Source organism: Varroa jacobsoni, unplaced genomic scaffold (assembly GCF_002532875.2).
Source record: "Varroa jacobsoni isolate VJ856 unplaced genomic scaffold, vjacob_1.0 contig02374, whole genome shotgun sequence".
NCBI classification, from domain to species: Eukaryota; Metazoa; Arthropoda; class Arachnida; order Mesostigmata; family Varroidae; genus Varroa; species Varroa jacobsoni.
Genome location: NW_019214804.1, coordinates 1 through 25,280, shown reverse-complemented (window position 1 = coordinate 25,280; position 25,280 = coordinate 1). Strand labels below are relative to the sequence as shown.

Here is a 25,280-nt window from a genome sequence, read left to right as displayed (position 1 = left end):
AATACCTTAAAGAATATTGTTTGTACCTATAACATATCAGGGACATACCGACCATTTCACGCAAGATAGCCTACAAGGGCGGCACTTACTTATCAATAATGATATTTTGCCGCATTTATTGGTTATTGTACGGCAAAAAGATGATTGCCGCTGCCCCGTCATGTCAGTGAATGCAAACATGTAAAATAATGTAACATTTTCTTAGAGCCAATATAAATACCGGCAAAGTAGATAACAGCAGTCCGCTATAATGCTACTACTACGATAAAACACAACACTGAACAGTTGAATTGGATACGTCGTATATATATATATATATATATATGATATATATAAACATTTAGAAAGTCGTTCGCTATTACGTGTGAAGCACTCGCGTTCGTTTAGAGGCTGGCTTGCGAGCCAGTGGAGCTATTGGCAGTACCCGTTAGGCGTGATGATGACATTTCGTACTTGGTCTAAGTTTTCAAGGCATCGTAGCTACAGTTCAGAACGGGTTGGCCTGTTTGGCCCCTCGTTATTGTTATCGACAACGGCATATAGGTGAATTGCTGATTATTGGGAATCGAGCAAAAGCGTTACGACTGAGGGTCGTGGTAATGGCCGATAACCGGTTTGGCTTTAGCCGTCTGCGATCTACAGGTCATTCCTAGCTCGCCAGCTAGCCAGCTAGCTAGATACTCCCAAAGAAAAGGTAGGACATTGTGAGCTACTCAAACGATAAACGAATATATAATTCAAATATGCAAAACAACGGTCACACGAACAGAATAATCGGCTTCATCGGGGTGGCGCACGAAGTCTCGCTCGTATTGTATGCATGATTACTGATAGTAGCGCTATAGTGGCTCTTCGTTCAGTAGAATCACGCTATTATGTATGCACCGAGAACAGCGCACCAGCGTTTAGAGAAATGCGGATTAGATATCTTACTAACCGCTTAGGACCTTGTTTCTATATAGCCACTATCATGGTTCCTATAGCCAGCTATGCTCCACGCTCCGTCGGCCGGAGGCGGAGTTTAGCAAAAACGATCGTACTAGTCCTTTTTATAGTGGCATCACGAAATTCAAATAAAGCAAATCGGCTTACTTTATCAATTAGCATAACAGTTACGTTCTGGGATTTTATCCTGTTCCCGTTTAGTTTCGAAGGTGAAACAAACAGCGTTTATAGAAAAAATTATATACATAATAGTATGGTATTGATTGAGCGGCCGTTAGCAGTCCAACTGTTCTTGCCTTATTGGACCCGGCCCAGCAAGGAGTGTGGAAAATAGCTTCATTTCCAGCATACGGTCTTTCCAAATCGTCTGATTTGACAATAGATTCCGGACTGGAACCTACTGTCTACCTATGTGTATTGTTTGCAATTACCTAGTCCAGCTTTATGGTTGTAAATTCGGTCAGGTCTGGCTAGATGCATGTTGCATTTTTATGAAAAGGTTCGTTAGTGATATGCAGGCCAACTTTGCATAAGCGGAACTGTGTAGAGCTTGACTCCATACTTAGGATTAAAAACTAGGCCAGGAGATTAACGTGGCTAACAAGGGCAATCAAGTCCGAAAAAGAAAACCCATTCTTGATTTCAAAGATGTTTAGTGAGGTGTCGCATGTACAAGATTTATTCAAGATGAACATATTAAAAAGAAACATCCTTTCAGTACCTGGGTCTTCGATAATGATTGCATCTTACACATCTTGCGCTTTAGAAAAGTTTCGTTGACGAATCACTTACGCTTCTACGGCAGTTGGCCTTTTACCAGTCGTTGGGCTTGCAAGAACGGGCCTCATTTGTGCATTTGCTTACGTTTCGTTCACTGCAATAAGAAGGTATTAGCACCCCCTGCTGCAGCACATTGTTTCGTTATGCCTTTATCTTTGCACCTAACAACGCCGTAGCTGAAAAATTTCTCCCAAATGACTGATCATTTTATTGATCATGAAGCATTATATCCATTTAACAACTATAATTTGATGGGTTCACCTTCTATCTCCTTTTACCTATAAATACATACACTGGTGGATATTATATAGAGATATCCATATAGTGGTGTTTTGTATTCTATACGTACGGGATGTGATATGCCACGGCTTGTCCTCATGGCTATGCGACCCCGGTAGTACGATATTCGGGCTGTGTCATTTTCCGAAACCCAATCATATACATAGCATAGTACTGTAAGCAATGAACCGACGCCAGCGTCACCAGCTCGTCCCACTGAATATTATTATATTTGTTGCTGCCGCTGCTGCAGGAAACACGGAGCGCTTAACCGACGACAATTTGTTTGATCGTTTTGAATGGAAACGATGCAGTCTGACGCAAAAGCCCGATATAACAAATGGTCAACTTCGCATTCGAATGATGGCCGTACAGTCAAAGCTTTGGTTGCATAACACGACCGTGAGTGTAGTGCAGAAGAAGAAAAAAAAAAACAGGAAAATTGTGTTGTTTTACTTATTGTAGCATTTTTCTTATTTATTCTACTAAAAGATGTCTAGTCATTTTACCTGTTCCATAGAGTCTGGTCGTGACAGCTGATGACGGGTAGAATGGGAGGGATGTCCTTGTCCCGTAAAGCCTTCTTCGCGCGGCCTCTTCAGCAAACGACAGAAACCCCATGCCGCCTAAACCCCGATAGCTGAGAGAACCGTCAAGTGCTAGCCCAGCCATGATTGGCACTCCGATAATCCTTTGATTTTTTATTTAGACAATAAATGTATTATTATATGTATTCCGCAAACTGCACTATTCGTTGTCTCCACTTGGCACCATATCCAACCGAGTAATCGTACCGAGGGAGTCGTACGACGAGTTAAACTTCATCTGCTATGTGTCATCAGGCCCAACTTTGTTGAGCATTTTTAATTTTGTTTGGTAACTCAACACTATTAAAACAAAGACGAACGAAATAGATAGGATAAGCACAGCAAAAAAGATAATCAAATCATCTTCGCATTCATTTCTCGTCTGTACACTGTTGGCCGCTAAGGTCGAAGGACTTCCAATAACTAATTGTACACTCGACCTACGACTCGGTCACTGTAGGTGTTGCACACCTGCTGGTTCTTCTGGCCCAGCAACTTCCCACCGCTGGGGCGTTGTGCAGGTCAGACATGGTAACAGCCCGCTTGAACACTCCGCACAAATTCCTATAATCCCCAACGCGGACTTGAAAGCAAGCTAATGAAATCCCAGTTTTTCTTATTTAGATATCAATATTCACACAACCATAGTACGACTGGTCCATTCCAGCCGAATCGTTTATCCCGAACATCGTACCGATGCGACAAACACAATATTATGACATCGCATTTCAACAATGCCAGTATGAGTGAGCATAGCCCAGATAACTGCACTCGATAATACTTCTCTACTTCATCGCGCTGGATGATCCGCCTCCTTCGTCAGCTCAGTACTGCGGTGCGAGGTCGCGCATAGCATACGTACCGCGACTCAAACGAGACACAGCACGTAATCAGGTGGTTGTAACTAACTGTTCTTTAGGGGACAGTTGCCTTTCGATTGCCACCGTCTACAAACAGCAGAAGTCAAAAAAAGTCGTTGTCGGCAACGGCGATGACGGCGCCAGCGCGAAACGGGCCCGCCGAGGAGAAGTCGCCACACAGAGAACCGCACCACATCGCATCGCACCGCTGCGTCCGGCGAAAGCAGCAGCTAAAGCAGAAAGGAAAACAGCGTTTGCGCCTCTTTCCTACGGTCGACGACCACCCTCTCACCGAAGCGACCATTCTAAATACCGCCACAGCAGCAGTAGCAGCAACAATAACAACAACGACGACAGCTATTTATACTGGACCTATAATATGGAGCTTCACCACTAATGGATGACTCTGAACTGGTAGACGCACACGTACGCACATAAACCCCCTTCATAAATTTGAAGCCCTCTCCTTCGCTAAATAAACGCGTCTTAGGTACTCGCCAAGAGAGGATACGATACACTCGAATGTTATAATAATCAGCAGTCTATCAACCATTTACTAAATTTTAGCACCGCCAGTATTCTTACATGTCACAGTTGACTTTATTTATTCCCGCATATTATGCAGCCTTTATGTATCGTTGGCGGGACTCGGAGCATTGATCCTAACGAGTGCGCGAACATGCACGAGCGACGGACAACGCTAGCTGCGGATATGACCCTGTATTGACCAAGTAAAGGACTCCTTGTAGAGTCTCAGGGTCGCGTAACGATGGATCTTAAGGCTTCCACAGAACAGGGCGAACACGAATGGTTGAAGTTCTAAGGCAACTCAACTTTTAAGCCTACGTAGACTGCGGTTCAGCTCTCTAATCTAGTCGCACATTACGCTGCATGCTGTTATATTCTTTAATCGGATTTGGAAATGTTGCCAGATTAATTGTACAAACAAATCTGTACATTACATTAAATAGTAGTTCGAGCAGACACTTCAAGGAGGCTCTCAGCTCGACCGAAAATACTAGCAGTTACATATAAGTGGCCGAATATTCGGGCATAGTCTGAAATAGAAATAACGGCAAAAAGCATACGATATATCCGATCACAGCTGTGGCTCCACTGGCTATACCTTGCCTGGTTTATCACTTAGATTGACCAGGCCTTTCCTCTCACTCACTCTACACAGGACCTAACCAGAAATGCTCAACACGGACCTAGCAGAAGTGTCTGATAGCAGTGTTTTTTTGTGGCGAGCCTTGTCGGTACGAGAACGGAGCTAATATGAGTTCATTCGTTCACAATTGAAACCGCGCATTTACGTTGGGCACTGTAATATATATATATATATATATCTATATAATATATACTGATATCTACAACCGCCGACGAGTATATGGTGCAGACACGAGAGACTACGTGCACTGGCTCGTCCATTGAATGCTTGCCGAGTACTTATACAAGCCTGGTTAGAGGAAATATGTACAGGTACATTGCCTAACAAGACCTGCAACGTAGCTATTGATAAATCAATCGGGCCGACGCTTGTGGACTAGATCTCCGAATTTGCTTGTAAAAACGCTACCTCAGTTCAACGCGATTCGGCGGTTCTTTATGTGAGAAAATTGATTTTAGTATTTGAAGCAGTCAATAAGCATTATGTCATGTGCTTACAGTACTGCCACTGAACGTAAGAGCCATAAAAAAGTTAATAAGGTTTTGACATTTTTAAGGTTGATTTTGGCTGTCGAACGCGTATTGGACCCAATGTATATTAAATTACTAGGAAACGATATATGACTTGGTCCTTTTAGGGCCTTATACAGGTCTATAAGCACAGCATAACCGATCCCTTGAATAACGGTCAAGAAAAAGAATGATGGAGTGCTATTTCTGAAGCAACACTGCAACCGGCAAGTAGACCTGACACCCTTCTTCGTATATCGAATGAATGCAGTACCTTAGCACCGGCTCCTGTTAATGATGGAAGACAAATGAGAGTCAGTTGTGACACACCGTTCGTTTTATTATGCGTTGAATGTTTATACCAATATAATGCTATATTCTCCAAAAGGTACTCTTGCGGCCTCTGTAACAACTAACAAAGTTATGAAATCAACATTGACTTCATACAAAGGTCGTGTAATTGTTTGTTGAAGGTAGGGATAGATGGGTGGACGAGGTACGGGTCGAGCAAATTGTACCGTATCCGGACGACGTCTACTTGCTGTAACTTTCAAGGTACTCCAAGTATGAGAAGGGGGCAAGATAACGTCGAACGCGATCACCAAAGAGCTCATCGTTGTCACGTGCTATGACTATATCGAATTTACCATTTTCACACAATAACACCACTTGGGTATAAGCCGTTAAGGTTATCCAAATCGAACTAAGGATGTGTACGAATGATGAACCTGTGCCATATATACGAATACGCGTAGAGAAATTCAATCGTGCTGGAATCGTGGAAAGTAAGTGTCTTGCCCTTGGGGGGCAATAGTGCTGTGGTTCCAAACAAAACCGCTGAAAACGAGATCTATCACAACCACATCAACAAGCGTTTGTGAGTGTTATCAAGTTCGTCAAGTTGACAAATTGCAGCACCATTGCTAACACTGATAATTTCTACGCCCACTTCATTTAACAAGACCCAACATAATCGGATTAGTCACAAAATCTAAGCAATACGATCTTGATAAGAGACAAACGTTGTCTGCCCACGATCAGCTAATACTTGTTCGCAATTAGCTAAGAACCAGCTATGTTCTATTTAACAAAAATAATGAAAAAAGTGTTTAAGCTTGATGTATGCTTGAATAAACAAGTTTTACAGACCTGAGCATATGTGATATCTAGATATCCACCCAATGGTAAGTCAAGACGCATTACAAAGGGGCTTGGAAATTCAACATCTAAGCAAATCTTCACGATCAATATCTACACACAGATCTTAAAAGATCGAATAGGTTGGTGGATAACGCGGTTCGGGATAAACCTCACTTGTTGGTGATGTTATCATTTGCTCAGTAAATTTCTAAATAAGCATTATTTCAAAATCACAAATTGATAATGTTAACTACGTTGGGCATCTAGTATGCAACGGTAGATACGGCTATGCGATTTTGCATATGAGAGTACATGCGGTTATTTTAAGCTACCCACGGACCTGTTGCACTTAAACCCAATTGGTAAGGCAACCCAACAGCTAGAAATCATCGTACGTCCTATGGTGGCTTGTGAAAAATGAGCGTTCTACTTATGTCAGACTGCATCTTTATTTCCTTATCTCCTTGTTCTTGTAGGAAAGGTCGAAGTAATCACTGCAGCAGCTGATCGACATGTTTAAAAGGCCTTATCTAAAGCTGTCCTATGTTGCATCATATAATATGACGTGACATGGATTGCTCGGACACTAACTACCTGACCATAGGCTGCTAATCCAATGCATCATATATTAATAACACGAATTAGGTAGATTGACCTGTTTGTTAACAGTTTGTCCCTCCATCATCCACGTGTTAACCTAGCCAAAGGGTCAGTTAACATTACACAAAACAGCTGTATATAACCGATGTTTCTCTATATTTTTAAACTACTATTACAGCATTTTCTAGCTGACTGTCAATTTTTTTTCATTTTCTTTGTTTTAGTTATTCAAAATCTTTTTTTTTTTTTTCTAGGTACTTGCTTCCCAAAGACAAATAGGCAAGAAAACGCCTCTCAACAACAAACAATTGGCGACCACATGCAAATGTATAACACAGATTGACTGCCTAATGGGCACGAGACGCAATTCGTACTACTGCTACAGCTCCTAATAGCAGTAAGAACAAATTAATTTTGTCAGACCAATCCGATCAAACTACTGGTAATCGTGGCGGGACAGTGGGGAATTCGGATGTAGCTAACCTGTAAGAGTCAACCAACAAGCCGTACCAACTAAAGGCTTTTTGCCATATCGCTCAGTGTTCCCCTATCGGGAACAGAAGCAGCCAGAAATTATCCAAATGGGTTTATCCAACTGACTAGATCGTTGTTTGCAGTTCGCTGACGTTGTTTGCTCCTCACGAAGACATCTGAAGACACGAAGACAGATGATCGACGAATCCTCTGCGTCTTACGCTAGAATGCAGATAGTGAATCGTCCCCATTTTTGTCGGCTGACGACCCAAGGAGGTAGCAAAACAACTGCAGGAAAGTTATTTTGTTTTTTTTTTCAGCCAACTGAAGCGTCGTCGCTGTTACGGCACTTCTGGTGCAGTCTACTATGAACAGTAATAAAAAAAGTATGTTTCACAGTAACGAATGTTGGGCCACTACCGTCAATGCAAGCCCTGACAAACAAAGGAATAAGTGTACTAAATAAGCATAGTCTTAGTAAATTACCACTGTTACTATTCGCTGATGAAGAACACTGTGATATCAACAAAGACAACCCAGTACTGAGCCACAAAAGCCACGTTTCTGGACCAAGAAAAAAGGTCAGGCCAAATATATGATATACCTTGCAAGATAATTGAATAGATGAGAACACCAGACGATTTTTCTTTTGTTCTTACTCAATCTACATATGAATGTTTGTGACTTTATAGTATTTGGGACCTATTTTCTCGATCCCAGTTTCTGTTTCCATTTGCAGCGAAACACGTGCTAAACCGTGGCAGTAAGCAGATGCTAGAGGTCGCATCTTGGAGCTCGTCGGAGCGTGGTGCTCCTGGGACATTGTTGCGAATGCTGCTTTTACTATTATTGTTGCTTACGAATGGTGACGCTAGGCTGATAGTGGGTGACCGACAGTCTTCGAGCCACTTTTGTCTTCATCGTCATCACTGGCCGCCTGTGGAGCAAGCAACTTGCAACAAGCCGAAACAATCCTTCGAATAGTTGTGCTTCATCGTTTTGTATCGCACCCAATCAGTTCAAAGAACCATGCCGTCACACTAGAACCAACTAACACGATAAATATTCCCGGGACTGCTACTGTTGCGGCAGCCGCTGTCTCTCGAACTGCTGGAAACAGACGCTGCTATAGAAGACAGATAACTAATATTCGCTGGATGTCGTCGAACCTACTCCGTTAGCTACATCGCCTCCCTTCACTACATACGGCCTTTGTGTCTTACTTCTATTTATAGCCTATTCCCGATAAAGAATAAGCAGACGAAAAGAAAAAAAGTCACCGAAGGATGCTACGTGCTGCCAACGAAGCCCAGAGAACTCCGGGCTACCCGACTAATGTTCGGGCAGTCGAAGAGTTGCGGTCAGATACGTAAAGCGAAATTCGTAAAACAGGTAACATCGCAGTAACAGCGGCCACACATACACATGCATAAGTATTACAATTGTTAATTTGACAATTAGATACGGTGTCTGCCAGCAACATCGCCTATAGCTATGTGAAATAGTTTTATATAAGACAGGCTCTTTGCAACCCCGCGAAGCCCGGCCACCAAATAAGGATCCACCGTTTTCGCTTGAAGGCTGCTAGAGGTAGCCGCCAGCAATTTACCGGTTTGGTGAATATGGCCAGAAACAACAAAAGCTATCTTAAAACTTCATTATCATCAAGTCGGGATAGAACAGCTGCAATATTTTACCGACAAAAAAAGCCCAAGTTACTCGGCGATAGCCAGAAATGTGAAGTACAATCATTTGCAGCTGTTCAACCTTTTTGGTAGCAAACATTTGAAGAAATTCTGCGTTCCGTAAGCGTTATCATTGCATGTTCATGTAGAACTAACGAGCACGATATTTCTGCCTTCCCTCCAAACACTGAGTCCGTTTACTGAAGGTAGCCAGGAAGACCCTAAGACTAATTTATTCCTACATGTCTTCGATGGATCCGATCGTCCAGCCTTATTCCCTGGCCGTTTAGTCTATTGCACAAAAGTTCTCTTACGCTCGCCAGAGAAACACACTTGTGTATATAATAATGCGTCTACATGCGTAGAGAAATTATATACGCATGAATATATACTCTTCATATCGATCCCCAGGGTACCGTTAATATGGTCCCTGTTCAAATTGCTCTCTCCTAAGAGCAACTCGCTTCTGCAGAGGGTTGTTCGACAGGAGACATACGATTCTAGTTAACACGCAAATGTAGGCGCAGGGACAGAGTATCCCGGCAGGCAATTCTTGATATCAAGTTCAGGACCGCCTGTCAAATAAACGGTTTTGCATGGCCCTATTGTAGTACAGCAATCGAATACAGAGATCGTCAAATTAAATGCTAATTTTTGTACCAATTTTTTTCTGCTCTTTCATGTTATTACGTTTTTTTTTCTTCTTTTTCATAAAGTGCTGCAGTATAATATATATAGCTTACTCTTAGTACAAATCAAATTACCATAACAGGACGGCAGATTCACCTGCAGCAATTAGCTCTTTGCGAAAGTGTACATCTTCTCCCCTTTGCTCGCTTAGTAATTGTGTCGGTTACTCCGTCAAGTTGTCTTTATTGTTTTTACCTTTCTAAGAAATTAGGCAAGTCTAAAACAAGTAAAAGGTAAAAGGGCTGAATAGCAATACGAAAAAAGGATACCGGCTGGCAACTAATAGCAGCGTACCATTACCAGTTACCAAAGATGGCATTACCTCGTCCTGCAGCCTCAATACATTACAGTATAACAGACTTTACTGTGACTAGAGCTATCACCATTTGTGAGCCGACCAGCAGCGGAGCTGCACATAGACATTATAACTCCACTAATAATGTTGGATGACATTGCAATAGGAGGGCTTCAATAGCAAAAAGAAGAGAAGAATCAAATAACTTCTGATTTTGTATCTGTTTCTAATGCCATCGTAGGATAGAACGACGTAGAGAGCGTTAGCTAAAATGGACGGGTGCACTAGGGCGAGTTCTAAAGATTCTGGTTATTCTGTTAATTCCACAGCAACGCACAGCTGAATCATCATGGTTCCCTTCATCATTAGTGGACAAGACGGTGGTTTTGCGATTGCCCGACAAAAAAATATGCTCGTTCAAATTAGTCGAACTTCATTCGTTCGCCTTTACCGCTAATTCTTAATTGTAAAAACTTCTTGTACAGAAATTAACAGCAGAAGTCCCAATATGAAATCATTTACGCTTTTCGAGATATAGGTTATACGGTTCTTATCGTTAGTTTTAGAGATTTGCCACATTTCCTTAAGATGGCGTTAGGAGGCAGGAAGCGCCATGATGTCTATCGTAATCTCTTTCGTATCTGGAATAACTACATGTATCGGCAGGTTCATGGAAACCCGACTTCCTGCAGAGTCTATGGTGGAATCCATGCGCAGCAATGACAGTAACGACATGTTTGTCCCTTTCCATTCGTTGTCTCTTATCGCATTCGAAGCAAAGAAATCCCCGCAATCTCCGAGGATTTTCGCTCCCAATTTCCTCAAATGGGTCGTGAGGGCTTCCGGTGCTGGAAGCTTTAAGCTACGACGTAGAACCTCGGACAACAGTAACGACTTGGGTAGGAGATACGCAAGGCGATAGTGTGAAAGGAGGCTTTGATGTAATTTAATTGTTCAAGGTTTTCCAGTCAAAGACCTTCGTAAATGACGCATATCCTAAACGTTGCGATCGAAACTGCTTTGAGATCGAGCAAGCTAAGAGTGATTGCGAGGGACCAACGACGAGGCGATTCGATCGCTCATGAGGGCAACGCTGCATTTTTGTATCTGTCGGTGACATGCGCAGTGAAACTTCAGCCGTTTGCGGAAGAGAGCAACCTTAAGTACAGATACCAACATACGTAGGCAAGAGCCAACCTGGTAAGATTTGAGTGGCCGCTCTGCTGCTCACCCTTCTAAACCTCATCGCTTCCGTCCTAGTTAGGTTTACGGTCTATCCCAAATCTGTTGCTACTGCGTGGGTCCAGGCTAGAGGTTCCTGCACTGCCAACCTGTTCGGCTCGTATATTGCTAAGTCATCTTCATAATACGACTTCGACTTACTTCCTCGGCTCTTTTATTAGGTTAGAAAAGCCCTATAGCAAGGTAGAGATTACGAACGGGCTTAGGTTGTCGCCCTGAACCAAGCCAGTCGTTTATGTAAAATGTAAGGGTTTGACTACTGTGTCGCTGACGGTTATTCAATTCTCTTGTAAAATCGAAGCGTATCGGCTGACTGTTGACCAATGTCGTCATGTATGCGTGTGCTCCTCGGTCTATTTACACTTTTAGGAAGCCCTGCAAAGCCTTCTTAGACATGCTAGGTATCAATCGAGTTGCCTTCCTAACGCGCACACCGAGATATCTAAAATACCCGGTATTTGTGGGGAGTTACAGGCGGACCCCCCCCCCCCCACCCCGCCCCCCATCGAGGATGTGACTATTGATTCTGTGATAGCACTTGCCCATATTTTCGTCGATTTAGATGAATGGACGGTAGTGCTAGATGTTATGTCCCGTTTATCAAACGCGCAATCCACCCGTACTTCCACTATTCCGGGTTCATCTCATACAACGGGATAGGGGGAACCAGGTCAGCCCAGACGCAACAGAACTAGCAGCAAACGCAAGGCAGCTATGCGGGCATTCCATTAGATTCAAAAACAACTACAGGCAATGCAGTATGCATCTGCCGCAGTCTCTATTCCTACTCAAATGCGGTCGCACTCATTACAAATCACACTGAAGGTCCTTTAGCATGGCTTCGAAAACTTTTATTAGTCACTGTTTTATATTAAACTTTTAGAAAAACGCAAATAAAAAATACTTTAGTCTCTTATGGTCAATCAAATTAACTTTGTATGCACAATGTACTTTGAATACAGCCACTATAGAGCGTTAAGGGCTACCTATAGTTCCCAGATCGTCCGCGTGCTGTCGTAATTCCAATATTTATAGAGTAAGGTTACGCAGTTTCTACGGTTTAAATGTTTTGTACATACCTGGATCCATACGGAATGAGATTTTTGTTTAAAAATATCTCTATTTTTCTTTAATAGATGTAGACAGCAACATCGAACTTCTGTAGAAAGCACATACCCTAGTTTCGCTTCTTCTGTTTCGTAGCTATTGGATTTTTTTAAATATATATACACGCATACAGAGACACACATACCTGTCGGTCTAACTGTTACGCTCACCTATCTTGGTCGACAAAATTCATGTACAAGATATGTGTTTCAATTCTCAGTCCAATACGTTCCACGTAACGCTTCTCTGGCGTTAAATTTAGACAAGCGCTATCATACATCCGATAAAGAAAAATTCTTATATCAATGGAAAAATGGTAAAGTTCTCAACGTTTGACAGAATCTCAATGAACGCAGCTATACCTTAGCTGCGTAAGGTTGGCATAAGGCCGGGATAATACTGCAATCTTCATAGCTTCGCTGCAAAGGATGAATTGTTTTTAAGAGACTAAGATATTTAAGAGATTTTAGTTCGTTATATATATATATATATATATATATATATAAACTTGGCGCACTGACTTCCATTTACTTACTTGATTTCGAGTTCTCAACTGTGTAGGTAAAAAGGAAATAGTCTTTCTTATTCTATAGCCAATATTTCCTCGTTCCAAAACAGAAGTGTTTGTGAAATTTAGATTTTTGTTACTTCCATAAAAAGAAAACTTGCCATTTTGTGAAAAAAAGCTCGTTCAGGCGCGTTTCCTATAAATTTATAAAGGATTTTTCAGTTCGATTTGTTTTCGGCATGTATGTTGTATAATAGCTTATAGCCGCTATAGTAACTGAGATTAAAAAGTATGTGAAGTATGTGCGTCTGGACAATTTGGTAACAACTTAGAACATTTCGATAAAAATATCGTATATGTAAAAGCAAACATTAAGCTGGTAGAAGATCGTTTAAGGAAGAAGTTAAGGATAACTTGTGCCCTAGCAGCAGTGTTTACGTTTACCTATGTCCTGGTCACTACCAGAAACTCGAAGGGTATTTACTTGATTAGTGGCCATTATAACCAAATGTGAATTTTCGTACTATATGTTTATTGAAAATTCAATAAGGGGTCATAATGGTAATAGTTAATTCCTAATGCTCATTTGCGTCCCTTAACATTATAGAAACTATGTGGATATAGTTAAGGAGTACCTTTCAAAAGTGTAGCTTGGAGTCAGATCTGTTTCAATATTAGAATATCCTTCAGATACTTGATTCGGGTAAAATTCTTCAAAATACTTTTGGCTCTGTCGCCAGATAGGATAATTTCGTCCTGTAGCTTGGCGTCAATAGCATCATCTTGAGCTTAATCCGAGCATTAATATTGATGATTTAATTAGCCACAGAATCCGATAGGCCCAAATATTCTACGCTAAGTTAGTAGCGTTAACGCATATTCACAGTTGGTTTGTAGCACATTAGGCTGTCTGCTAATACGTTCACTAACAAGCACCTTTACTGTCAATTACACTCAGCTTTTCGACGACAAGTAAATACGGATGCCGAACAAAACGTCGCTAAATGCGGTGCTATCCAGAAACGCGGCCAATGACGAGTAGCAATCTTTTTCATTCGTTGCCTGATCATACATCTACTTGCGCGCAGAAACATACTCACACCGTACGTAATACAGGACGCTAGCCGTATCTAAAACGTCTCCACATCGTAGTATAATCTAGGCCAAGGATAATGGCCGCACGTGGTTCCATGTGTCTGTGTCTAGATCTACACGATAACACTTCAGTTTTGAGCGCGCTTTTCAATAAATATTACCAATGGGGGATCCTGTTTTTTTTTTATCTAGCCGTCCCCGAGCCTTTGCTATCGAGTAGGAGAGTTTTCTAGCAGCGTTGTTAGATGCTAGTACTTCATGCGTCTGTATAAGCGTGAATGCTTAATTGCATTGTTCGAACATACACGAGGTAACAAGGCGCGTATCGTTGAGGAAAGCTACTGCGGCCTCTTCGTCCTTTTTTCTACATAGTCAGGTTGTTACACGTGGCGAATGCGCGTTTAAATGGAATGGCGCCATGCCCGCGCTGATCCACCGACCAGCCCTGAGCACGTTACGCGTCACTACAGATAGGTTATAAGTTAGTATCAGTGGACAAACAGATCCAGCGCATGATTGAATAACACGCAGCCGCCGCCGTTGTTATTGTTGTTGTTTGTATCTACGCGGACGAACGACTCAACCAGGATCCCGCCGGCCGATCGATACGCTGAGTTAAGTTTGTAGAACAAATACTCTCCGTATGCCATCGTAAAAAGCTGCTCAGCTGGACCCAGTAAAGCACAATCAAGTGGACCGGAGAGCGACCCCATATATCGAAAGTGTCCGCGTTACAAAGACAAAGTCTAGAAAAATGTAAAATTTTTCCCGACTACGAATTGTCCTCTCTAAAGTTGAGCTTTTCAGACTGAGACCATAAAATACTGAGATGTCTCAACTATTAACGATGCTCAAGCCTGTCATTTCATATTATGCAGAAAGGGTACGATGTTTTTTTAGTTATATGGCAATATATATATATATATATATATATAGCTATATGGCAGTGGTTTAATGATTACCAAGACCCATTTGTATGCAAAGCAATGTGTATATGAATGTTTCATTAATATCGGTTCATACGCTGCGTTGTAATTACTGGTCGCCCATATTTTGTTGGAGCTATTTGCAGACTAATTGATAATTCAAAAGCTATGAGCGTGATAAAATTAAGTTTACTTTTATGCACGCCGACATACAGCTCTAAGGCACGCGATTGTGCAAAAAGGAGATTAATTCCTGCGTATATTTGCGTACCTGCGTATATATATATATATATATATATAAATGCGTATATTTGTTTTCTCTTTCCATTCAAGGAAGGAAGACTCTTCAACAAGATCAAATACGTAGGTACTACCCTATGCTTCTCGATGCAGCACTTGAAGCTAGACAAGGCAAATTTCCTATACATCGTTATACATTGCTTACCGATACACGATTGCACGACATCGAACGGCACTTAGAACCGTTTCAATATTTCTACGTCACTGTAATAACAGGCTCTTGGATGGCAAACCAACACAAATAACTGGGACTAATCGACTGAACTACACGATATATAATAGAAATACGGCTTGCCGTTTACTGAAATAATTGCTTTTATCATCAAAGACAGTATCAAGATAAGCTTTGGTTTTGTACAGTGTCAAAAAAAAGACCCATTTCTAAAATCTAAGGATTTCTGCCTTAATCAGCACTCGAAAACTGCCGTATTACAACACTGCACGTCCTACCCTCTGTCAGCTATTGCGGCAAAGTCTCGCCCCATTTTTCCACTTAGATTCTGAGATGACTAGTGCAAATGAAATTGTTTACAAGGTTACGCAGCAAATTTCCCGTGCTTCTGAACTAAACCCGCCGCATAAAGTCAGGACCGCATCTTCTACACATACTCAGAGGATCCGAGACGCAATCTTCAAGGCCAGGGTCTCGCAATGATTATTTTTGCCCGAGTGCACATAAGTGTGCACGTCATCCTTTTCTTTTGCACAAAATGATGTTATATTCCCCCTTATCACTCCCGTTGATCAACTTTGCCCTATTCTACGGCATATTGCTGCTATCTTGTCTCCTCTCTTCTGCCGTTGCGGTGATTGCAGATGGTTCTATAACGCTCATTTTCTAAAAAAATTGTAGCGTACCATCTCAAAAGAATAGCTGTAACATCTGCGACGATGTTGAGAAAAGGGGCATCCACAAGGGGGCAACGGTTTACACGCGAGCTCTGTTCAACAATGAATCAGGCAGTCTGACGATAAAGCTTGAGGTCAGCTCTCAAAGATGAAATCTTAGTGGAAAGCATAGTCGTTCACAAGCTGCCATAGCAGCTGAACACGTCACGCAGTTCAAGCGATACACAAATCGATCGCGCTGCTCTTCTTTTGTATACAGTGATTCGATGAAGAGTCCAGCCAAGTGAGTGAGTAGGGTAAACAGTCGCTTCCGTTATTCTAAAACTCAATCCTTCACTTCCGGTTGATGGTTGTTCCACAAAATTTGACTCCCAGTGCCTCGAAGCTGTTGCCGACAGGAGAATGGGAGCAATTGCGACCATGTTAATTAGCTTAGAACCTGTGGCTGTGTTCGTTGTCCTGAGATACCCCAATATTGCAAAGTCACTAATTCCCATTAGCCTATGTTCGTAGAAAACCCTTTGGATCGACGAGGCAAAGGTTTTGAGCACACGGTGGCCGAAATCGATGTTTTCAACCCGCCCGGGAACAAGTTAAGCTTCGGGCCTTTATCAGAGGGTAATTATTAGGTTCGAATCATCCTCCTGATGCCGTAACTGCAGACGTCGATCAGCCAGCGCAAATGGCCTCCATGACTGGGCACCATAACTACGCCCCATGTTCGGTACTCGTGTGCCGAGGCAAAACTGCTTGCGTCAGCGATAGAAAAGCGATTTGTTTTGCGTACAGGAAATGATGTGCTTTGAACAATTGTGTGGCGGAATCATTATCGGCTGCTGACAAAAACGATGGGGGGCCAAAATTTGCAGTCGTTCCCTATGGCACAGATGGCCGCGAATGGCTATCAGCATACATGTTACAATAACGTAAGCAGTAGGTGGCCGTTGATTGCTTTCATTAAAGGATAAAAAGGTAATCGTACAAAAAACTAGAGATGACTTGGCTCATATATATATATATATATATATATATATATACTCATTTGTTATCTTCTATACAATAATTCAATGATATTTGCTAGATGTAACAACTTCATATTCTCTGGACAACAACAAGCGAGTAGATGAAGATCGTTTTTGCATACGGCTAGTAACATGTTAATAATACGCATCGACCCCAAATTTCCTAATCAACTTTAAAGGGAGGCCGGATCTTTCCTTATTCTATTCTTTGTTCAATTGTTGCTTTGCTTGCCGACCATTGCTTAGTTTCTACTTGTGCCTATGTGCTTGTAACTATATGCGACCGCAAGCACGCATATAGTAATTTTGCGTGCCAGTCTTCGATATTGTTTATACTAGATTTGTTTCAGGTTATTTTCCCCTGGTTAGATAGACATCGTCCTCGGTTGGTCTTACTTAGCTTAGTCTCTGTTATCAGATCATTTAAGTAGCGTTATGGGGGTTCCAGATAAATGTGTACGCATTCGTTACGTAGTTATATATGCTAGCGTGGCCATTCGCCGCTTTCCCCCGTGTTAATGCAATGTCAATGTAAATTTTCCTTACCTCGAAAAATTGGGTTTATCTAATCAGTGTGTTGCTAATCGTTTTTCTGCTCACACACAATCTTCCCATTATTGATATAATGATTTGGCCTGCGTTGCAGCGGTGATGCATTGTGGTATTGTGAGTATTTCCACGACGCTTTTAATATTCCCTTTATTCATCACGATATCTATCGCGAGTGCTTATTATTCCGAAATTGTTTAGCCGAAGGCGACCGGCCGTCTTCACGCGCACGTATTTCGTTAATGGACGGCATTAGATTTAACTCATACGTCATGTTTATGGAAGTACAAATCCCAAAAGCTTCTGCACGCCTTTTTGTTTTCAACCGATTTGCGCGCAAATATTTATAAATAATGCTGCTTCTTCGACAAGATATTTTATATCAATTTTGGTGATGATCGTTGGATTGTAGTCTGAATACATCTATCTATTTAACAAGAGCAATGAAGAATCTTTTACTGGTCATTTAGTTGCTAACAGCTGGCGATCTCTAACAATTACTCTCTGTCTCGTAGAAATACGTACAAAAAATATCGCAGCTACAAGTACTGAGTTATCATTAAAGGCGCTACTACAAATTAGAAGCCCCGAAACTCGTTTAATGAATGTTGCTTGCAGGGTAGGGCTTTGCAGATGATCTACCATCCGAAGTACCCGTATCAAGTAAATTGAACGACCTAGCAGCATAGACGGTCCGTCTCTTCCCTAATAACAGGTATGTATGGACTTTCCAGAAGGTTTATTGCTAAACTCAACAGAACAACAGTTGAAGTTTTCATATGGTACCGTTCAGCATTTAACGTCTTTTTTTTTTTTTACGTAAGATAAGCTAGATTCGCCATTTAGTGAAGACACTCAATTTTGAGATGAGGCTAGCCGTTTAGACCAATGCTTAACTTCCGTATAGGACGTAAAGTTCGAAACATATTTATTTATATCCGCATTTTGTCACTTATTATCGTGTGTGCAATTCAAGAGCAAACTAATACGATAAATACGTGAACAAACTGAAGTTTTCCAACTTCCGCAGAACAGCTCAACGATCAGCACCGCTAAGAACAGTGACGCGAACAATGAATTGTATCACGACTGAACTATAAGTATACGTACGGGGCGCGACTTCTACATAGGAGACTGATTGAATTTTACCTGCTTGAAACGTTAGGCCCGAACGGGGCACGAAGCTGGTTATCAGGCGACACCAGCACGCTCTGAAGCCGATCATCGCAAGTTTACCATCCCGGAATTATTATATACACGTTTGTGTTTGAACCCTTGCAATAGCTACCACATTATAAATATGCATCAGAAATATGCGGCTCTTTAATGAACGACAGAGCGGGCTGTATTGTCTGCAACTTAGAACGCTAAATATGACCTCGCCTTAATAGGATATTTTTCTTGTTTCTACCTCTAGTCTCGGTGCAGCGATTGTTGAAGCTATCGGCCTGAAATGCGTTGCGTCGCTCTAAGTCTATTCTTACAGATTAGTAATTTCTAGAATCCAGTATCTCACCTCCAATTCTAGCGTATTAGATCGAGAGTCATTCTATCTTAATAGATATGTTATCGCGTGATCTGGTCAGTAAGCGTCCGCCAAAAAAGCACTTACTACAAATCTAACACATCCGATGCTCTATGCAGGACACAAACGACACCCGCACAAGGACGCACTTTCCCATTGTAAATAGAAGCACTGTATGTTTTCGATCACTTATAAGCGGCTAATCGGTACTTTTCATAAGCTTTTAAACTTCCCGGCTATTATGCCGTATGCGAGGCCTTTTTATGGCTGATGGTTTAACCATCCAATATAGCTTGACTTTAGCAAGGCAACCGATATAACGCGGACGAAAAGCTTGCGTCGTTCGCCACCTGGCGGCAACAAAATTGACGGCACAGTTTGCCTTAAGTTTGTTGCGCTGAACGTCCTCAGGTTAGCCTATTTTCAACCTAAAATGAAAATGTCGTGGAGTACGGTTCGAGTCCCGATAATGACATGTTTTGCACGGCAGGTGTGAATCGATAGAAAGATGTTTCTAAAACATTAATCAATGAGCCATCGCCGGAACTCGGACAGGTTTGTAGATCGTTCCAAACCTTGCAATTTTTTAAACGTACCACACAACGTCGTGCTAATCGAGCAGATATTTAGAAGTATTTTACCTATTAATTTGGCGAATGACTCTTCTCGACAAAAGCAAAAGTGAACCTTTACCGAAAAAATGAAGTCGCTGAAGAGCAGGCTCTTTAAGGACTTCATACGCAGCAGTAAGCTATTTGAATTCTACATACATGCGTTCAACCGCTGGAAAGTGACATAATAGATCTTTCGAGTGGCTCTGCCGTGTACGGCCGTTCAACACTGTTTTAGTCACTAGATAGCTATCTAGATTCACAGGACACTTGGAAAGCGGCTGTAAACAGTAGTTTCCCCAATGTCCTATTGCACGGCCTGCCAGAGATTACAGGTAGCTGGAAAAAATAAAGATGCATAAGAGCCAAAGCTTAGCTGTGCTAGAGGGGTACAGACATAACTTAGATAGGCTCGAGCCGCACGACCGTTTTAGCTTTTTCAGCATCCTCTAGCCAGGTTTGCCGGGTGATTTTAGTACGCGGCTTAAGAGAACCCTTTCAAGGGACCGCCATCGAATTTTACACTAGTGCTATGTTCAATTTGTGATATTTTCGTTCTTTTTGTTAAGGAAAAGCTTTTCAACTCGAATGTTATCGATCCGCCTATTACTACAGAAAGACTTCCTTGTCTCCGTTAATGCATTGCGCTTTAGCCAGTGGGACTTACGTAGAAGACGGCGTAGCAGAATATACAATACGTGGGTATTTTGGTATCGATGGCTCGCAACATGGCTCAGCTAACAGCGTTACAGTCTCGACCAAGTGAGCACCTTCCACAAACCATGGACAATCGACTCTCGCAGGGCGGTGCGTTTTTTCTTCATGAGTAACGCTATTGTCGTATCACTATTGGTTGGTTATTCCTGATTGTGTCAATATCCACCACAAGATGTTATCGAACACTGCGTTTGGTTGACATGTTTCGTCTCATCCCCAAAACAGATTGTTTGGCCCTGAGTTAAGAATAGAAAGCAATTTATCCAGAAACTTTGTTTTAAACTCATCAAATTTAATTCAAACCTACCCATAGGCTTATTATACCTGAGAACAAATCACAACATAGCAGGCTTAGAGACGGAATCACAGCCATACGAGATCGAGGACTTCCATAAAGTAATGGCTTATTTCACTGCCAACTCAAAAACACTACCGAGATAAGAGCCACCTTAAATCTTGCTCAATAGACGGCATTGAGCCTACGGCGGGAGCCTGTTTAAGGACATCTATATAAGAATCGAACCTTGTCTTCGCGTTTGGGTTGCTATGGAAACAGCTATTTCATAGAAACTGTAACTTTTTAGAACATTTCTGGAAAATAATATCAGCTACTATCAATTACAAGAAAAATACAGCGGTCACCGAATTACGGGTGTTCATAAGCTTTGCCGATGAGTTTTTTTGTCCATTAGGGTCAACGTTTTTCCCTTCATACTCCTGTGTACTTCAACTCTATAATGAGTTGAAGTCAAAAATCCATAGAGTACCCGTGATAGACGAGGCTTCTCTAGAAATTCCACTTTCTCATGTGTCTTGAATAAGGCGTAGTCATTTACAGGACACACTTGAAAATATCTACCAAACCTGCTGCGCAGTAGCCTTCATTGTTTGGTAATATCTGTCTTCATAAACTTGTTCTCCGGAACGTGCTTTGAACCGTAGTCGCAATCCCATCGTACAAAATAGAAGTCGAAACGAGTTATCAAAACCACTACAAGTCTAGCCATGAAGGGTGTGCGTGCAGCGTGTTTAAATTCTTCGAGGATTCTTCACAGTATCCGCTTGTAACAACTTTACGTCTTCTCGATGCGTCGCGGTGTCTTTCAAAGTTCTGCGGCTTTTCTGTCATGTTCTCTACTTTTTTCATTGTCTATATTCAACTTTAAAACCGAACAGCCCGTTCGCTATGCAGAAAATTTATTTTGTTTTGTTTTGTTTTTTTATTTTCGTTCACCGAAGAGCGGATTTAAATACACATATCAATAGAAATTTGGCACGCATTAAATCTTGGTCATGAATTGCGGTAGTAGTCTCAAGACTGACAAGCCAGAAGGCATGCTTATCCAAAGCAATCACTTGAGATGTATTTTCCGGGTCACTGCCATCGAATCAAAGTGAAATCTCCTTTGGAGATAGCAGCTGTTTAAACAGAGAGTAAACAATACGTTTATATTTATTACCATGACTGTTTTTCGTCATGATGGCCTTTTCAAGCACATATGCCCGTGATATAGGCGCTTTTAACTAATATGATGAATAAATGACATATATGTAACTTGTAATAACAGCATTAATTAACATTCATCACGGATGAATAACCTTATCAGAAACGTATAAACAGTCAATTATCTAATATTACCCAGAACGTTGTAAAAATCAATTGAGTCGGGAGTGTTGTAACCCAGCAATGTACGCATACTGGGTCAGAGCACTCCGGTACGCTGCAAAACTTTTTTTTTTTTACTAGATTTTTTTTACTAGATTTTTCTCCTTTTAGGCTTTCACTACAGAAATACGGTGTTTGACACAATTGATTGACTACCCCCATATATAGATATACTACGTTTACCAATGTTTAACGTTCATATAAAAAATGAATGAAGAAAAAAAATAGAACAATATTTAGTTGTTCTTTTTATTTCAGTTTAGTAGCCTGATCGAAGACTCAATAACACCGATAACAAACTTTAATGAGCGCCAGCGTAGAGAACGGTAAATCGAGGCACATGATGAAACAATGGCAATATCGGGCATCTTTCCCCAGTCCGAGGCGACCAGAAGGGGCTACGTTACTTCGTTAGCGACTTGCCCACTACTGTTACGGTAACTACTTCAGACACTCTTATTGCAATAATTGTGCCATAACTCCATCGTTATGTCAACTACGACCTGTTTAAATCTGCTGATGCGACTCGCTCCACGTATTCCATCTTTAGCCAATTAGCTTACGACTAATTATATATCGAATGTAGGTAATGCATGTGTGTGTCTGTGTACGTACGTGCGGTACATAAGACATGCATCCTGTCGCGTTGTATCATGGCTGTTTAAGGAAGTCAACAGACCAACTGGGGCAAAGGAACGCTTCGCTGATTATTAAGTGACCAGCTCTGCGCGAACGATAGTACCGATGTGTGCGGACGATTCAATATCGCCACGTATAAATAACACTGTGCCAAAGATATAATTGACGATACTTGCTGATCCCAGTTTGTCTGTTTGATCCGATAATCGGCCGACCAGATGCGTCAACAGAAACACTTTCTTACCGTTAATCAGCGGCAATAATTACTAGGACTGAGGACGTTTTTCACAGCATAGAAACAACGTGAAAATATGGCAACGTTAACGATATTGGCGAACTGTCGCTTGCAGAATATGTTTATCTCTCTCATAGATAAATAAGTAGAGTATGGGCACTATCGAGGCCAGCCTGCACTTTTTCCCGTCCTACCCTAAGCGGATATAATTTGTCGGATTATCATATACTATAATAGAACTGTTTTTTTTTTTTCATCATGCTATATCGTTGTGTTAACGATATGTTATATAATACTCTTATATAACAACTTGCTGCAGCATTACCTGGTTGGCTGTTCACCCATTACGACCTATTTCAATGAAATTGTTTCGAAAACGCATTACCGAAACAGCTTAATCTTCTATTGTGAATCATCGATTTTTAGCCCAAATAAATAGGTACCGGATCATTTTTTTTTCCCTTAACTTTAAGGCTCCGTAAGCAGAGACTAGTTCTCTACTGTATGTTTTACAACCTCAGTATATGAATGCCATTGAAGGCTTGACCGGTCATGCCAACCAATATTCGTTGGCGGATGCCTAACTGATCAGCCGTCAAGAGGAAAAATGTGTAACAAAGACGGCCCGTTAGACGCTAGACCCGATAGACGTTCCGTGGACGTTTTGTCCGTGTAATTTCTCTGATAGCTGGTAGAGTCACAGCGTCCGACAGCCATGGAGTACTCGATGGGCGCTAAATGGTGCTATATTTTTGACTAGATACCCCCAGCTAGTTCGAACTAAGATTGCCTGTCCACACTCATAGCTAAGCTATTGATTGTTCCTCGACTCATAATAATGAGCGATGTTGTTCTCCTTTCTTCAGAGACCGAATTGCCCCTGGTTATAACAAGCAAGCCATAACAGTATATATGGCGACAGTAATAAACTCATTTATTAATGGACAAATATTAACAACAACAGTGGGAATACGTTACCGACGACATAACGAATATGTATGGCGAGCGCCATTACGGGCATAGCCGGGTTACGGATGGCTACCAATCATCCAGCTCGTACTGGTTTCGCATTCAGCTCTAGCCAATCGCTACTTCGTACATCAACGGTATGGTGTACATCGTTGAGCGTTAAACAGGGATGACACCACTCGACCTACTCCACCATCCATATCAAGCCTCATTCGAACATGCTAACATGTTATAGTAATAAAGTATTTCACTTTTTCTAATGCTGACTTTTAATCAACTGTGCACTTAAAAATCATCAGTTGAATAAGTAGGAGCCAGCCAGCCAGCCAGCCGGCCGGCCGTCCACTTCTTCCTTTCACCTCGGCCGTTTTGCCCTTGCCATCACTTCTTATTGCTGACACCGACGCTATTGATGCGCACGTTTATACGTGTGCTTAGATCAGTGCACGTAGTAACGCACGCACACACACACACACACACACACACACGCACGCACGGCGCGCTCATTCGTGATCGTGTCTATTCTTATCGCGTACAATCGTTTCTAGCTCTGTCATTACGGCAATGAGGTTCTATATGCCTATGAATAATTGTACTTGTGATGTGGCGGTCTGGAAGCATCTGCAGTAGACTGGTTTCGTTTAGGCTGCTCGGGGTAACGTTAACCGATAGCGGCGACGGGCTGCAGGGGATCGCTACTCCACCGAACGCAGCCACGATGCGATCCGCCACTCTAGTGTCGTACGCGGATGCGCCCCGGTTTAATCCGCCCCCTTTCACGCATCTACCATCCGCCCTCCGACTACTGCCAAAGGCTACTAGCATCGTTCTCGGCAAAGCAGTAATGATTACGCGGCATGAGCTAGAAACGTCTATGGTGGCAGTGTTAGCAATAATCCGCGACTAAAGATGTCGCTCTAGCCCGCGGTAGACCGTTCGTTATGTTCAGTTACACGTGGCCGCCGGGCCCAGGCACTACTACGAAAGGCCAAGACGAATCCGCAACATTTTATTGTGGACACGATGACAGATATTACGATACACACACTTTATAGACTTGAATAGAACGCATTGGCTGGAAATAAAACAGCAACAATGGCGGCAGCAGTAGCACAAGCAGATTAAAGGAAGAGCAATTAATGCCGATAGATGTACGCACAGCGGGGTCATCGGACACAGATGCGTATTTGCAACACGTAAAATGCTTTGACGCATTGATTGATTGATTGATTGATTGATTGATTGACTGACTGATTGATTGTCGAGCGGTCATTCAACATAAAAACATAAAGAATAACAACATAT

General features: G+C 41.9%; 1 long non-coding RNA gene across 1 annotated transcript; it reads right to left on the bottom strand.

Moving 5' to 3' along the window:
- Positions 1–1,613: 1,613 nt before the first annotated feature.
- On the bottom strand, positions 1,614–25,103 carry LOC147751853 (uncharacterized). The gene is made up of 3 exons (XR_015315749.1): positions 23,985–25,103; positions 2,075–2,385; positions 1,614–1,819 (listed from the first exon to the last, which is right to left on the bottom strand). It is a non-coding gene; the product is annotated as an uncharacterized LOC147751853 (long non-coding RNA).
- Positions 25,104–25,280: the final 177 nt, after the last annotated feature.